Source organism: Protopterus annectens, chromosome 3.part0 (genome assembly GCF_019279795.1).
Source record: "Protopterus annectens isolate FY-2018-M chromosome 3.part0, PAN1.0, whole genome shotgun sequence".
Classification (NCBI taxonomy): Eukaryota; Metazoa; Chordata; order Ceratodontiformes; family Protopteridae; genus Protopterus; species Protopterus annectens.
Window position 1 is genome coordinate 326,695,653 of NC_056731.1, and position 15,136 is coordinate 326,710,788.

Below are 15,136 nucleotides of genomic sequence, written 5' to 3' on the forward strand. Positions count from 1 at the left end.
TGCCCAGTTCAGAACATTTCCATCATAACAGTCTACTCAAACTTCTACAGTCCACCATTATCAGTAAATATGCACAATTCTACAGACCACCATTATCAGTAAATATGCACAATTCTACAGTCCACCATTATCAGTAAATATGCACAATCTCTGAAGAAGTAAAAAAAGTCATCTAAATAATCCCACATTAAATAAATCTGTAACTAATGAAGATGTTGTTGCTAGCAAACACCTTTATATTTCATGGTTTCATCGAAAAATAAGTGCCTGATGCCCCTGAGGAATAAATTGCCTATATTACATTAAAAATGATAAGCTAGTAATATTGCAATAGGAAATGGATGGCAAACTGATAACAGGCTCATAGTTAGTATCTTAACTTTTTCAGTACGGCAACATTCACCCCTTGTGGGAGTAGAACCAACAACCTTCTGCATCAAAAGCAAGTACACAACCTGTTGTGCTATTAAAAATGCAAGCGGACTTAGCATAAGCAGCACTAAACTTCTCTTCCCCTGCAGCTCTCAACTCCTTGTAAAATCTACTCAATACTCAACTGAATCTCAACTTCGCAGCACAAGAAATCTGGAAAAAGCCAAATTTATTGGGGGGGGGGGGGTCAAAAGTCCAAAAATCAGGGACACATTAAACATTGCTTGTATAATCTTGGAAAGTTGCTAGAATAAAACACTGTTACCACCATAAATTTTTACTGCCAAGGTCCCTGTGCAAGAGAGTCAGAGCAACTTACCACTATGCCAAATCAGCTGCTTTGTGAAAGAAAAATGGTGTGTTACCACCATACATTTTACTACCAATGTCCCTGTGCAAAAAAGTCAGAGCAACATACCACTATGCCAAATCACCTGCTTTGAGAAAGAAAAATGCTGTGTTACCACCATACATTTTACTGCCAAGGTCCCTGTGCAAAACAGTCAAAGCAACATACCACTACGCCAAATCAGCTGCTTTGTGAAAGAGTGGAAGACTGAAACTTAAATGGCTATCATTTAATTAATTCAGTTCTCACCATAGCTGTCAACCTCTTAGCACAAAACAGCTGGACAAACCCAGTAATGAGGGAATACAGCCCCTCAAACATATTCAGTGAATTCAGTTCTTGCCATAGCTGTCAACCTTAGCATAAAAAACCTGGACAAAACCAATAATGGGGAAATACAGTCCCAAAAATAAGGACAAATTTCAAATATTCATCTTATAAACTTAGAAAATTGCTAGAATAAAAGGTTGTGTTACTATGTATTTTCTGAAAAATATGAAGTCTGAAATTCAAATGCCTGTCAATTTTACTTCTGACGGAACAAAAACAATTTTCAGTAGAGGCCCAGGGAGAAATACTGCAGACACATGTCTTTGTAAAATGGCAGGACACCAGAGCAAATCCACACAAACACAGGGATGAGAAGCAGACTACACAGAGAAGGCACCCCAGCCAAGAATCAAACCAGAAAACCTATAGCTGTGAGGCAACAATGCTACCACTGCACCATCAAATATGTAAGGAATTAAACATTCAGAAACCTGAATATGTAAGGAATTAAACATTCAGAAACCTGAAGTCTGAAATTCAAATGCTTGTCAATTTTATTTAACATTTGTTAATCAGGACAGTCTGACTTGGAACAAAAAACAATTTTCAGCAGAGGCTCAGGAAGAAATAATGCAGACATGTCTTTGTAACATGGGAGGACACAAAAGCAAACCCACACAAACAGAGGGAGAAGATGCAGACCCCACACAGAAGGCACCCCAGCCAAGAATCAAACCTGAGAACCTGTAGCTGTGACACAACAATGCTACCACTGCACCATCAAATATCAAGCATTACAACATTTAGAAGCCACAGATATGAGGAACAGATCAGATCAAATATGAGGCAAAAATCTGCAATTTTTTTACAAATGGTGGTGGGTAGGGAATTCAGGTCCTTAACACCTGCATACAAGGTACAGGGTTCAAGCCTGAGGTATTCCCTACCACACCACCATGAGTTTGTTCTAGCCACCAGTATATGCAACTGGGGCATTTACTTACACACACACACAGACGCACACACACACAGACACACACAGACTTCGTTACCTGGAGCGACATCAGTAGATCCCTTGGGCCATTAAATCCATAGTGACACACTCCATAACTGCCCGCGCATGACATCCACCACACGAGATCCCCCAACGAGACTCATGGAGCACATCTATCCACCACGCGAGATCCGAGACTCCATCTGCTGACGTTGCAGTCCGGGTCCGATCTGTTTCCAGCAACAGTCTATGCAGTTAAAACTGCACAGACTTCTGGGATCTCTGCTGTTGCATGTTTCCCAGTCTGGACTGCTGCTGAGACAGTGTGCGCATGCTCCAGACTGTCTCAGCAGCAGTCCAGACTAGTGCGCATGCGCGAAAGTCCGTTTAAAAAAAATATATTTTATCCGCAAATTTTAATTTTTTTATTTCTTTGCAGCAGGGGGGGGCTGCAGTCCGGCAGTCCAATAGCACGGGCCGCCCCTGCAGGTAATAATAAAAGGTGATGGCTTTAGAGATCCAAGAAGAGATAATCTGTTTGGAGACTGGGATGCCTTGGGCTCTAGGGTGGAAAGAGATGAACAGCTAGTCAGTTTTCCTGATAGCCCTGGTTTTATCCAGGTAAAACCTAAGCTGCCTGTGCACGTCTAGAGTATGCATGACTCTGCTGAGATTTTCGGGGAAGGGAAAAAGGCGGGAAGGTGGATTGCTTGGTTCAATGACAGCTCATTGACCACCTTAGGCAAAAAGGAAGGGTTGGTGCGGAGGAAAACCCTGTCCTTATGGAAGACTAAAAAAGGAGTGGATGCCTTAAGGACTTGTAATTCTGAAACCCTTCTGGCCAATGTGACTGCCAGAAGCAGGATATTTTTCCAGGAGAAGAAATGTAAAGACGCAGAAGCTGATGGCTCATAGGGGACAGTGCCAGCTTTTCCAAGATAAATTTAAGATCCCAGGGAGGAGGCACTGCTCTCCTGGGAGGTATCATGTGTAGGATGCCTTTCCAAAATTGTTTGGCCTCAAGTTTACAGGCCAAAGGAGTTGAGACAGGCAGAGATGGATGACAAATGTACTTTCACGGAGGAATAAGTTAGTCCAGCTTCCAGCAACTCACAGGTATGATAGGACTGTAGGGACATCCACTGTTAGTTGGGTCCATTTTACGTGAGCGACACCAGATTGAAAATCTTTTTCATTTTGATGAATAAGATTTCCTTGTGTTGGGTTTCCTGGCCTCCTGCAGTACCCTGAACATGTCCTCTCAGAAAATGTGTCTAAAAGGAATCGGGCCCCATCACCCACAGTGTCATTTGTAAGGTTGACAAGTGGGATGAATAAGGTTGCACTTGTGTTGTTTGAGTACATCCACTCTGTGGGGTAAAATTTGTGATGACTGCCCTTGGCTAAATGCAGGAGCAAGGGGAACCAATGCTGTCTTGGCCAAAAGGGAGTCACCAACAAGATTTTTGGCCGGTCCTGTTGAATTTTCAGGAGGACTCCTGGGATGTGACAGGGGAGGGAATGCATATATGAACATCCCTCTCCAAACGAAGCTTAGGGCATCCACCTTCCAGGCTAGAGGGTGTGAGTCCCTGACACAAAATAAAGGAAGTTGTCTTTTCATGGGGGAGGCAAAGATATCCACTTGTGGAATACCCCACTGGAGGACAATGTCCAGAAACATGTCGCTGTGAAGCATCCATTTGTGAGGTTGTGTTTTGGACTTGCTGAGTGTGTCTGCCAAAACATCCAGGTTAGATGGAATGTATACTGCCTGAAGTGGTGTCTGCAACTTGACTGCTAGTTTCCATACCTGAAGAGCTAGTCTGCACAGTAGGTATGAACAACCCCCCTCCGTTTGTTTATATACCAGAGTACTGCCATGTTGTCTGTTAAGACATTGAGGGGCCCTGGAATGAGTAGAGGCTGAAAGGCATACATTGCCATAAGTAGTGCTCTCATTTCTTTTATATTGATGTGCTCTTTTCTCTGCAAGGGTGACCAGGTGCCTTGGGTTTTCATGGCACCTAAGGCTGCTCCCCAGCCAGAGTCTGAAGCATTTGCGTACATTTCCTGTACTGGAGGCAGAGGATGGAGTGGGAGTCCTGGATTGGTAGAGAGTTGTTGGTTCCTCCAATTGATTTCTCTCATCAGGCAGGGAAGAGGCATTTGAGACTCCAGCGGGTGAGCATGCACAGTCCACACTGACTTTAGGTACCACTGCCATTCCCTCACGTTCATCTTTGATAGGGGAGTATGGGAATGGTGGAAGCCATAATGTCCAGAATCCAAAAGGTAGGTTCTGCCTGAAATGTGGGACTGTTGAATGAGACTTTGAAAGAAGACAGACAGTTCCTTGGCCTTCTGCAGGAGGGAAAAGTACAGTTTTGTACCTACCATAAATGTAGATGTCCGATTGATATGCAACTGCAGTCATAACATATGGGTTGTCCTGCCTCAGGCAGCCCTCAGTCGGCCGGATTCCAAAGTCTGGGTCCGGCGGCTGATGTCGCATTTCTCTCGACGTCCAGAGCGGCTGGAGTACATAAGCATCAGCCGACGCCATTTTCTTCAGTGTTTCTTGCCCCAGATGCCAGGTGCCCTCCAAGGAAGGCTGTAATCAAATTGGAAGACAAAAACAGGATTCCAGACAAATAAATAAGCAATAAACAGATACACCATAACAGATATCCCCAGCTAAGAGAAACAGGGATAGGAGTGGACCCAAGGCATAGAGGGGTATGGAGGGAGGGAAAATCCGACTGCAGTTGCATATCAATCGGACATCTACATTTATGGTAGGTACAAAACTCTACTATGTCCTTCAAGAATGCAACTGCAGTCATAACATATGGGTTGAATACCATAGCTTAGTTGGGGGATGAGGAATGCTCTAGTAAAGAGATGGTGTGGCAATCAAACCCTGCAGGACTGCCGAAGCAAAGCCTGCTCTGGATCTGGAATATAAAGGGAGATTGTAGTGTTTGGAGAATGTATGCACGGAGCTCCATGTAGCAGCTTCTAGAATGTCTTTTGTAGGCACCCCTCTTAAGAATGCTGTAGAGGTGGCTGTAGCTCTGGTGGAGTGTGGTCTGACATTGGCTGGAACATTCTTCCCATGGAAGGAATAACAAAATCTGATGCAATGTCCAATCCATTTTGAAATAGTCTGTTTGGAAATTGCTTTTCCTTGTACTCCAGGGGCGTAAGCTACAAAAAGCTGATCAGACTTCCTACTGGTCTTGGTTCTGTCCAGGTAGTAGCGAAGTTGTCTGTGAATGTCCAAGGTATGCAACAGTCTTTCCCCTTTGCTCTCAGGATTGGGGAAGAAAGTAGGCAGGTGAATAGCTTGATTTAAAGAAACCCTAGATACCACCTTTGGCATAAAAGTAGGGTTAGGAGACCCTGTCTCTGTGAAAGATTATGAACGGTGGTGTTGCCATTAGGGCCTGTAGTTCCGAAACCCTTCTTGCTGAGGTAATTGCCAACAGGAAAGCTGTCTTCCATGATAAAAATTGCAAGTCCACTGTAGCTGCTGGCTCAAAGGGAGGTAGAGTCAGTTTTTCTAGGACAAAGTTGAGGTCCCAAGCTGGCACTGGAGCCTTTCTTGGTGGCTTAATGTTCTTGATTCCCCTGAGGAATTGCCTTAAAGGATGTGAAAACACAGGCGGATCAGTGTTATATCTAGCTGAGATAGCTGAAGCATGTATCTTTATGGAAGAATATGAGAGTCCATTCCGTAGCATATCTGCCAAATATTCCAGGATGAGTGGGATATTCAATAATGATGCAACATGTCCCTTGCTGGTATTCCAAATGCTGAATCTCTTCCATTTTGCTAAGTAAACCTTTCTGGTGGATGGTCTTCGAGCTTCTGTTAATATCCGCTGAACTTCCTTGGAGAGTGATAGATTGAGGTTATTCATGGGATCTCCCAGGCTGTTAGCTGCAGTGTCTGAAGGTTTGGATGCACTGTTTTGAAGTTGTGCTGAGTCAAAAGTAGGGGCCATTGGGGAAGGGCCCATTTTTTGTTGTGACATATGCTCCGTAGTAGTGGGTACCAGTGTTGTTTTGGCCAGTCTGGAGCTATTAGGATCCCCTTGGGCCTCTCTGCTTTGATCTTTCGTAATACTGTGGTCATCAGTGGCAGAGGTGGGAATGCATAGATTTTTAGAAAGTTCCAGTTGAATGAAAGAACATCTATTTTCCAAGCTTGTGGATGGTATGTCCTTGAACAGAATTTTTGTAGATGACGGTTGAGGTGGGAGGCAAATAGGTCTACTTCTGGCCTGCCCCATGTCGAGGTGAGTTGTGTGAAGATTTTCGGATGTAACCTCCACTCGTGTAGATCTATGAAATTCCTGCTTAGGCTGTCCGCCAACACACTGTCTTTGCCTGGAACAAACTGGGATTGCAAATGTATGTTTAGGCTCAGTGATTTTTCCCAAAGATTCATTGTCAGTCTGCAAAGGGGGTAGGAATGGGTGCCCCCTTGCTTGTTTATGTACCACATCACAGTGGTGTTGTCTGTCCGTATCAGTAGATGGCCTTGCTGAAGTTGTTGTCGAAAGGCCTCGATGGCATGCATTACTGCCAGCATTTCCTTTTGGTTTATATGCAGATGCGTTTCCTTTGGAGACCATTGTCCTTGTATACATCTGCCCTCCATGTGCGCCCCCCATCCAAGGTCTGAGGCGTCTGTGGTCATGGTCTGTGTTATCTGAGGTTTTTTGAATGACATACCTGTGTTTGCCTGGCTTACCGAGGCCCACCATAGGAATTCCTTTTTTAGGCATGGAATGAGCGGTATGGTTGTCTCTAGGTTGTTGCTGTGCTGAGACCATAGGCTTTTTAGGTACCATTGAAGCTTTCTCATGTGAAGTCTTGCTAATGGAACCAAGAGAATGCAGGATGCCATGTAACCCAGGGCCTGTAGGAATCTCCTTGCAGTCATCTGGGTGAGTTTTGCCAAACCTTTGAAATAATGAGTTAACTTCTCTTGCTTGTCTTCTGTCAGGTAAGCCATTTGAGAGGCTGTGTCTAGATTGGCTCCTAAGAAGGTTATTTGCTGGGATGGCTGAAGTCTTGACTTTTGGAAGTTGACTGTGTATCCCAGAGCCTGTAGCAATTGTATGACATAGTTCAAGTTTTTTGTCAAAATCAATTTGTCGTCCGCTTGTATGAGGCAGTCATCCAGGTATGGGTAAATTTGGATCCCCTGGAGCCTGCAATGAGCAATTACTGAAGCCAGGCATTTTGTAAATACTCTGGGCGCAGTAGAGCCAAATGGCAATGCTGAGAATTGATAATGCTCTGGCCCTGCAAGAAATCTGAGGTATCTTCTGCAGCTGTGTCTGATAGGGACATGCAGGTATGCCTCCTTGAGGTCCAGAGTAATCAGCCAAGACCCCTTGCCCAGCATGGGAAGCAGTTGCTGTAGAGTCAGCATTTTGAACTTTGGTACTATGAGATAAGTGTTTAATGCGGACAAATCCAGTATTGGTCTCCATTGAGTTTCTTTTCTTGGAACAAGGAACAGTCTTGAGTAAAACCCCTGGCCTTGTTCTTATAGGTTCATAGGTTCATACTAGGCTATCTGCCCGAGGGCATTTATAAGCCTAGCCCATAGTTTTGTGGCTTATGCCACCCCTTAGTTTGGAGAAACTATGCCCATTATTTAGCTGTGCCTCTGTCGAGCAGTGACACTGAGGTAACCCCTGGGGTGTATCTGCGATCTCCCATCCATTGGTCAAGATTCCTCTTGAACAAGGCCAGCGAGGTGCTCTGCCTCACAAACTGGGATTTTGTTCCACAGCATAGGGAGTCTTTGGGTGATGAATCTATCCCTCCAGCACGTCCTATTAATAACCGTGTCGAGGTTTAAGTCACCCGCCCTTGTGGCTCTGAGGGATCTAGATTTTTTGAGATGAAGCATATTCATCAAATCTGGGTTTGACATGGCCTTGTATGTCAGGCATAGGTCACCTCTGAGCAAGCTGATGCAACTGAATATAACTGGAGTTCTTTCAGTCGTGCAGCATAAGACAGATTTTTGAGACCCTTTATCCTTTTGGTGAGGAACTTTTGTGGCCTCTCCAGCTGCTGCAAGTGTCGGGTCAGATACATTCGAATGGGGCATTGTACTCGATCATTGGTCTGATGAGTGATGAGTATAGGGAGACTATGACTTCCCTTGATCTAGATGTGAATCCCTTCATGATAAGGTGGGCAATGTAGAAGGTCTTCCTAACTACTTTAGCAATATGAGTGTCGAATGAAAGGCTACTGTCAACCTGGGTTCCCAGGTCCATAATAACTTCTTCTGTGTTCAGGGGATTGCCACCTATATGGTAGCTAGGGTAACCTTATTTTTCGAAGGGTATGACTATGCATTTCTTGGCATTTAACTTGAGGCCATGGCTCTGGCACCAGTTATCCGTTTCTGTGAGACCCTTCTGAAGGATATCTGTGTCGGATGTGTTCTCAACTATGGCCCAGTTTGCAGTCATCTGCGAACTTTGTCAGCCATAACCCTCCTGTGTTTGCTTGTACTTCAGAAAAGTAGATGCCAAACAAGAGTGGGCCCAGGACTGAGCCCTGTGGGACACCACTTGTGACAGGCTTAGAGTCTGACATGGCGCCAGCAACTCTGACCCTGTGGGTTCTGTCACTCAGCCAGTTTGCAACCCATCTTGTAATGTATGGGTTTACATTTAAGTTGATGAGTTTTTCAATGATACCCGAGTGGGGTATTGTATCGAAAGCCTTCGCCAGGTCTAGGTAGGCTGTATGGACTGCCTTTCCCTCGTCAATGGCCTTGGTGACTGTTTGAAAAAGTCAACCAAGTTTAAAAGGCATGATCTGCCTTTGACAAAGCCAAACTGGGTTGGATCCAAAGTCTGCAAATTCCCTATGTCTTTATTTATGAGATCCATTATGATCCTTTCCATGGCTTTGCAGATCAGGCTTGTCAAGCTAATGGGACGGTAATTTCCAGGGTCGGTGGAGGCACCGCCTTTGTGGAGTGGGACCACAGTCGCTGTGCGCCACTCCTGGGTGATCCGGAGGTGAGACTAAGATTAAACAGCTGTCCTAACTGTGGGTTTAATTCCTCGTTGAGTTCATGGAGCACACAGCCGGGGACACCATCAGGTCCCATGGATGCTGTGTTCTTTGCCTTGGAGAGAGCAGTTCTCACCCGAGCGTTGGAGATGTTTGGGGGGCTACAATCATTTGGTATAGATATCTCTTCTTTAGGCGGGAGGGTGGGAGAAGTTTGCACTGAACCTGTCAGCCAGTATGTTGGCAATGTCTGTAGGATCAGTAATCTTCACATCATTTTGAACTAATTCTGAGCATATCTGGGAGTTTCCTCCTAGGTTTCTGACATAGCTAAAGAATGCTTTATGGTTGTCTTTAGAGTCCTTTGCTATTTTTTCTCAAAATTAGCTTTGGATGATTTTATGAGAGCTCTTAGCTTTTTACTTATAGTGATCAGCGGTGTCTTACCTTTTAAGGATTTTGCTCTATCTTGTCGTAGCTTTCTCCTTTTATTGTAGAGTTTGTTTATGGCTGGGGTCCACCAGACTGGACGCTTGCCTTTGGTACAAAGAGTCTTTGTTTTGCTTGGGATTGCCTGATCCATGCAGCCTGCAGGTGCTGGTAGAAGGCATTTTTAAGTGATTCAGCGGTTTGAGTAATGTTAACCGGCTCAGGGGCCTTAAAGGAGACCACACTAGTCTTTAGAAGTGTGAAGTCGGCTTCGAGAAGTTCTTTACTGTGGTCTTTTCATTTCGGTGGGGCGGATGAGGACCTCCAGCGAGATTAGTTTGTGATCAGATCTCACCAGTGAGGGGTATACTTCTGGCGTTGAACATTGTGCTCCCATGTTCGTGATGATGAGATCAAGTATGTTCTCTCCTCTTGTGGGGATGGTGACTAGTTGTTCCATGGCATTTGAGTTTATGAATTCCAGGAACTTTTGGGCTAGAGTGTTTGGGCTTGAGTAGTGTTCCCAGTCTATATTAGGGTAGTTGAAGTCACCTAGTATGATGGTGTTCGGAGATACATTTATCCCTCCAGTGTTTTCAAGAAGGCCATGTGAGGTTCCTGAGTTTGAGGGTGGCCTGTAACATGCTATAATTTGCAGAGCAGCCTTGCCTATGGTTAATTGCACCTGGATGGTTTCCGATGCATCGTGCGATGCCACCAATCTTGAGGTGTGGGTGTCCTTGATGAATATGGATACCCCTCCTCCTTTCTTGGTATTGTCCGGGTTTTGTGGCGGAACGCATGATATGAGGTAAAACCTGATAGTGCTGGGGTGCTCTCAGGAGCCTTGAACCAGGTTTCTGTCACAGCACAGACATCGATGTTCTCCATACTGAGAAGGGCCTCGAGTGCGTGCATCTTGAGGTTGAGACTTCTGGCATTGAGCAGCATTACCCTTAGTTTTTTTTTTCTTTGTTTTGTTCTAGGGTGGTAGGTTTAGAATTTGAGCCTTGCCTAAAAAGGCACTATGGGGGTGGCAAGAGCCTTTGCCAAAATCCGGAATCCCAGGGGTGACAAGTGCAAGCCGTCCCTTGAAGCAGCGTGGCTTGTCCAGCATGTCATCCCAGGCAGACAGACATTGGATCCCCTTTGAATGACACCAGAGTTTAAGCCAATTGTTAAAGCTGATCATCTTATCTCTGTATTGTGGCATCATTCTTGGTGAAGGTAGGATACTGCTCAAGGTCAGGGTCATACCTGCCTGGGCTACATAATCAGAGAGCTCCTCTATGTCTCTTTTCATGTAGTCCAGGGGGTACGTCTCAGGTCGTTTACACCAGCGTGGACAATGATTGAGTCGTACTTGTACCTGCTGTTGAGAGACCTGAGTGCATGCGTTATGTGGCGGATTCTAGCACCCGACAGGCAGCTTACTGTGACCTTCTCCTTACTCAGTCTGGTGAGCGGGACGTCAGTGTGTCTGACTATGGAGTCACCAATGACTAGTGTGTCTGGCATAGTGTTTGGCCTTAAGGGCTGTGACTGCTTGACACTCTGACTGTGTGGTCTATGTGATGCAGGTGTTGTGTTCTGAGGTGGTAGTTGTTTGGGTGTCTGCTTTGGTGGCCTCTGCTGTTTTGGTAGATTTTTGATCAGAGCCTCCGAGTATGTCTTTGTGTGTTTATGTGTATGATTTGAGGTTGTGATGGTATTATGTGAGACTGGGTCTATTGTGTGTGTGGTTACCTTCTCCTCCTGTCTGGTCTTGCCAGTCTCAGCCTCCAGTTTGGCCGTATAGTTGCATCTCTCGCATGTATTTGTGTTTTGTGGGAGGAGGAGAGGGTTGTCTGTGTACATGAGGCAATTGTAACATTGCCTCAATAATCCCAGGTTCACCAGCTGAGCAGGAGAGGATATTAGCAACTGATCCCTCGACATGCTAGAAGGAATAGACAGAAAAACTTACAAAAAGGTTTTGGGGATGTGGGTGACCGAGAAATGGGTTTGCTTTTTGGGGTACTTTCTATAACAAGAGTGCTGTATCGAGGTGATAAGTACTGTAGGAGCAAGTGCTTAGCTATACGGATAGAGAATAGTCTACTTGGGAGTCAAGTAGAGATAATTTATAGTTGTAGGATACACTAAATAGAACAGTAGTACACTATGAGGAAGGTAGTTTTAAGGGAAAATTTGAAGAGTGAACTTTAGGTAGCCCTAACAGTTTAAATCTGCCCTAGTGTGCAACGGTAGCAGCTCCGCGCTAACGCGTGCTTTATAGCAGGGGGCTGGAAAAAACAGGAAATGACCCAAAATGGCCAACAAATTACAAGTTGCTGCTTCTAACCACTCCTCTGAGGACAAACAAGCAGCTCAGTACTCCCCACTCTCACTGGTGAGTAAAGAAACTACCTCTGGCCACACAAGAAAATAACTTCAAAAAGATGTGTGATACTATGCAAGCAGTAGTTGTTATAAAACAGGGTAAACACACTTAGCAAGAGAAACACAGCAAAAATAAATAATTATGAGGTAAGCTTTATTAATATTAGCACTGTTGTAATATGGATACTAATATGTGATGAAAAAACGATTGTGGGTTAGGAAGCAAGCATCTGCATTCTGATAGGATAAGGAAAGTACCAGCGGTGAAAACACCACTATGAGATGTACAGGAATTGAGTTAATGAAGTATGTAAGAGGTTTTGAAAAATATTAACTATTTTGTATATTTTCATTAATTAAATAAAAACGGAACATGATATTCATGCCAAGGTGGCCTACACAAGCAGCGTATGCTAGAAGAAAAATACTGTTAGGAACACCTGACTTGGGTAAAACAGGGACACAGACATAACTATATGAGGTACACAGTATTAGATTCAGTACTATAAAATTGTTGATAGTATCTTAACGACTGTACACGACAATGATGCCTTGTTTCCTTTGAGACAACCAGACTGTGGCATTAGTAGCCCCCAGCATTAGTTGTAAAGGTGGAGGGCTGTTAACTTGGTCATACCTGTCAGCTGCCCCTGATTTTGCCTCATATTTTACCAAGGCTTGCAAAATGTTTAACCTTCTAATCACCGATGATACAATCCTTCAGAAAATGCATGTTGATGTGATACCTGTTGCTCTAGTAACTCTGCAAATAACTGACCTGTTTCTGACATCACCATTAAAGTTAATAATGTAACGTATATTTAGAAGCAAGTTTTGGCTCGTTTTTGTGGGCTTAACAAGGCATTTACATCAGGTGGAACACACAAATTGGACGTAATTTTCGTTCTATGTCAGATATCATTCTAACTGCTATCTGAAGGTTTTTTTGAACATGATATGGTCGACTATTGGACATCTCTTTGTTCAGGTACTGTTTATTAAGGAATATTAGGTCGTTTACACTTTTTGGATCTATCGTGGATAACTTTTGCTTATTGAGAGGGTACATTTGGGTCGGCGTATGGAATGTGTTGAATCGAGCACAGGGACACTATGAATGTACTTTGGACATCATTTTGGCTATGAAAACCATTGTATTATAATCTTTTTGATTTTCAGTTCAATGTCTTTTGATATGGAAACATGATGGGCGTTACGGATCAACAATAAGGACTCATTAGACTTGTATTTTGCATTGCTAATGTGTTTAAATTACCAGGCTGGGTTTATTATTAAGTGTTAATGTTTTTCACTTTATTCTAAACATGTATGTGTGTGCAATGTAATTTGGAACACCTTTTGGTTTCAGTCGCTTTTTCTGGTCTAAGTATCTTAATATCATATTAGGACCGAATATTCATAAGGTGACTAGTAATGTATATATATACAAATTAGGTATTCTGGGGTTACATTTGCAAATCTGCATGGGGTTTAGCAATGCTTGGGGGTTTGTTAACATTAGGCGCAAGTGTCTTGGTTTACTTTTTTTGTACTCATTTGAGTACGAAGTGGCCTGGTGAGTGAGCCTTTGTTCTAATCACATTTCTAGACACACCCAGATATCTATATGATGGTGGTTTGTCTAGATTATATATTGTTTAGATTATACTAAGTTTTGTGATAATCGACCATCAGGTTTGCATTAAGTTATTTTGGGCCCATTGTACACCCTGAATTGTGTCGGTGTGTGGTCCTTACCTGATGTTAAGGTGGGATTATGAAAAGACTATTTAGGGTATTTCATGTAAATTTATAAGATTATGCTTCCGACTATTTGCCAAAAAGTTCATTCTTAAATTGGATGCATTAACTATTGGTGTACAAGTAACGGTGGGCCTAATTTATGGTTATAATTTGATTTGGTCTGTTTATACAATCATAAGTCTATCTTTGGGTGTCTTTTGCACTCTTTTGGCATTACTTTATGATTTGTTTACTAGTGCTTGAGTATCGGCTGTTCTGTGGTTTTTTGATCTGGAATTGTTTATACTGTATTGGATAGACTTTTTGATAGCCAAGTGATTGTTTGAACTATGGTCATGCCATTTAGTTGTATTTCTACTCCGGTATGGTCCATAGGTCCCTCAGTTACACGATAATATAGGACTTATATTTTTTGATATATAGTACAGGGAGACATTACTTATATATGGTGTTTTATACATCTGTGATTATAATAGGGATATGTAGGTTTGATGCTGGATAAAATATCATATAGGCATTGCTTTAAGCCTTTTGAGCCTTATGGTATTTACTAGAAATCATCTATCAATATTGGTACAACATATTATTACCAGTCTTATTACTAATATTGGGATATAAAACTGGATCCTTTTTCACTAGACACCAATATTTTGAACCCTTTTACAGTACCTACATTCTTATGGTTTAAGGTTGTTTAAGGTTGTTTATCTTGCTTATATCTATACTATGTACCTAACAACTACTAGATAGGATTTGGTATCTGAATTTTTGAACTGAAATTATACATCAGTCATTAATATTATTCATTTATTTATTTGGTCATTATGACATCAGACTGAATCTTTTTTCACTAGACATCTATACGTCGGACATTATTTGTATTACCTACATTCTGATGGTCTGAGGTTGTTTATTTTGTTAAAATTTTGACTATGTTCCTAACAACCATTTGATAGGTTATGTGATGTTTTGAACTAAATTTACTTATCAGTCATTAGTATTATCTTTTATCTATTTGGCCAATTTTAGGTCCTAAGAGGTGCTCTATTTACCTTGGACTTTGTTTTTTTGGCCAACATTGGTTTTGGGATATAGCTGGACTTTGTGTTGTTGGTGGTTCCCCTGAGTTACTGGTATTTTTACATTTAATATATTCCATACTAATTGGATATAGTTTACTCCTGCCTTTTCTGAGCTGGGGTCTTTTGGGATTGTTTCCAGTTTTGGCACCACGTTCTTTCCTATTTGGTTTTGCTGAGACAGTCACTATGAATCTGGATAGTATTTTGCAGGGTATGTGTGCTGATAGAGAGGATATCCATGTCTTTGGACTGGAATCGATCTCAAGCAACAGTACTATGGATCAACAGACCACTCCCTCTAGTGATGGATGCCAATTTGCATTTTGTAATTTGGAGAAAGCCTTTAAGGGGCTGAGAGCAAATATTTGGCAT

The 15,136-nt window shown here is 42.9% G+C and overlaps 1 protein-coding gene across 1 annotated transcript in view; it reads right to left on the bottom strand.

Moving 5' to 3' along the window:
• Positions 1 to 15,136, bottom strand: part of EZH2 (enhancer of zeste 2 polycomb repressive complex 2 subunit) — a gene marked incomplete in the record, with an annotated part of 2,261,448 nt that overhangs the window by 833,334 nt on the left and 1,412,978 nt on the right.